Consider the following 2,340-nt stretch of genomic DNA (forward strand, 5'->3'; position numbering starts at 1 on the left):
CACAGCTTTACTTCTGCCAGTATCTCGTCTCCTACCTTCCAAACTTTACAGAAGCTCTCCTGCGAACCATGCAGAACTAGCACTCCTGAAAGAAAGGATATAGTGGAGACATGGCTTAGCCACAGCCTGGGGGATGTTTCCAGAATGAGATTTTCACTCTGCAGCGGAGTGTGTGCTGATATGAAACTTCCTGGCAAATTAAAACTGTGTGCCCGACCGAGACTCGAACTCGGGGCCTTTGCCTTTTGCGGGCAAGTGCTCTACCAACTGAGCTACCGAAGCATGACTCACGCCCGGTACTCACAGCTTTACTTCTGCCAGTATCTCGTCTCCTACCTTCCAAACTTTACAGAAGCTCTCCTGCGAAACATGCAGAACTAGCACTCCTGAAAGAAAGGATATAGCGGAGACATGGCTTAGCCACAGCCTGGGGGATGTTTCCAGAATGAGATTTTCACTCTGCAGCGGAGTGTGTGCTGATATGAAACTTCCTGGCAGATTAAAACTGTGTGCCCGACTGAGACTCGAACTCGGGACCTTTGCCTTTTGCGGGCAAGTGCTCTACCAACTGAGCTACCAAAGCACGACTCACGCACGGTACTCACAGCTTTACTTCTGCCAGTATCTCGTCTCCTACCTTCCAAACTTTACAGAAGCGCTCCTGCGAACCATGCAGAACTAGCACTCCTGAAAGAAAGGATATAGTGGAGACATGGCTTAGCCACAGCCTGGGGGATGTTTCCAGAATGAGATTTTCACTCTGCAGCGGAGTGTGTGCTGATATGAAACTTCCTGGCAGATTAAAACTGTGTGCCCGACCGAGACTCGAACTCGGGACCTTTGCCTTTTGCGGGCAAGTGCTCTACCAACTGAGCTACCAAAGCACGACTCACGCACGGTACTCACAGCTTTACTTCTGCCAGTATCTCGTCTCCTACCTTCCAAACTTTACAGAAGCTCTCCTGCGAACCATGCAGAACTAGCATTTAATTATTCCTTTATTATTTTCATAATATTCATCCCAACAAAAAAGAGAGAAAAATATTGTAAGGAGACTGGAAATAAAAATAAAGACTAAAGAACTTTTCATCAAAATCAGGATACTCATTTATTTATATTTCTGTATCTATACTTGTGACAAGTATAAAGTATAACCTATGGAACACTCCTCAAATCAGGATGACGTTTATCATAGAAATATGGAAACCTATAATTATTGCAACATATAGCATTTGTATTGAATGCCAAATTTTTGTATGCGCATAGTTTTTTCACTGTGTCTATTGCAAAACAAACTTGGTTTACATTCATAAACAGTTCATCAGTACACAGTTTCATTGCATACCATGCATATCTGTTGTTAGAATTATGTGGGAACAAAAAACGAAATAAGAAACATATTACCGGCAGTGAGATTCGATCCACAGACCTTGCACTTTTGAAACTAAGCACTTACTCACTTGGCTGTGGGCTCCTCAAATACTAGCAAGCATATGAAGTACATGAGCATGTGTAAAAGTTTCAAATTCTATTTTCTCATTGGTTACTTTGGTATTATGAGGGTTGTTCAATAAGAAATGCCCCACATTTTTTTAAAGCCATTAATATAGATAGACAAACATCCTTGTTGGTGCTTCATATTTAATGTTTGTTCTGTGCGGTGGTGAAGTTTCGATTCATTCTGGCAGATGGCAGTTGTACATTGTCAAAGTGGTGTCTACATACGGCTCACGTTACAAGCGGCATGCTGTTATTGAATACTTGTATGCAAAAAAAGAAACCGTGGTGAATATCCATAAACATTTGTGTGCAGTGTATGGCAATCCTGCAGTTGATAGGAGTACAGTTGGGCGATAAGTAAAGAAAGTTACAGCCTCAGAAAATGCAGAAACAGAACTCTATGATCAGCCACGCTCGGGACATCCTGTCGCAGCCACTGCCCCAGACATGCTGAATTGCGCGGATGCCATTATTCATGCCGACTGGTGCAACACAACTCGACAATTGGCTCTACAGTTGTCAGTCAGCATTGTAATTATGTCTGCAATGATTGAGACTTTCGGATATTCAAAGAAGTGCTCACGATGGGTTCTACGAATACTCACATCAACATTCAAAGAATCTGAATTGTTGGAATGTTTTGAAACCAACAGAGAGCCTTTCTGTCACAGATCGTTACAGGGGACGAAAGCTGGCTGCACCACTTAGCGCCAGAAACAAAAAGGTAGTCCATGGAGTGGCATCATCCTCATTCAACACAAAAGAAGGAATTCAAGGCAACTTCCTCTGTCGGAAAGGTCATGGTGACAATCTTCTGGGATTGTGGTGATGTCATTCTTG

At 43.0% G+C, this 2,340-nt stretch overlaps 1 non-coding gene across 1 annotated transcript; it reads right to left on the reverse strand.

The window, feature by feature from the left end:
• Nucleotides 1-208: 208 nt before the first annotated feature.
• On the reverse strand, nt 209-283 carry Trnal-caa (transfer RNA leucine (anticodon CAA)). Its single transcript has one exon. It is a non-coding gene; the product is annotated as a tRNA-Leu (tRNA).
• Between the last annotated feature and the right edge of the window lie 2,057 nt (nt 284-2,340).

This window comes from Schistocerca serialis, chromosome 2 (assembly GCF_023864345.2).
Source record: "Schistocerca serialis cubense isolate TAMUIC-IGC-003099 chromosome 2, iqSchSeri2.2, whole genome shotgun sequence".
In the NCBI taxonomy this organism is placed as follows: domain Eukaryota; kingdom Metazoa; phylum Arthropoda; class Insecta; order Orthoptera; family Acrididae; genus Schistocerca; species Schistocerca serialis.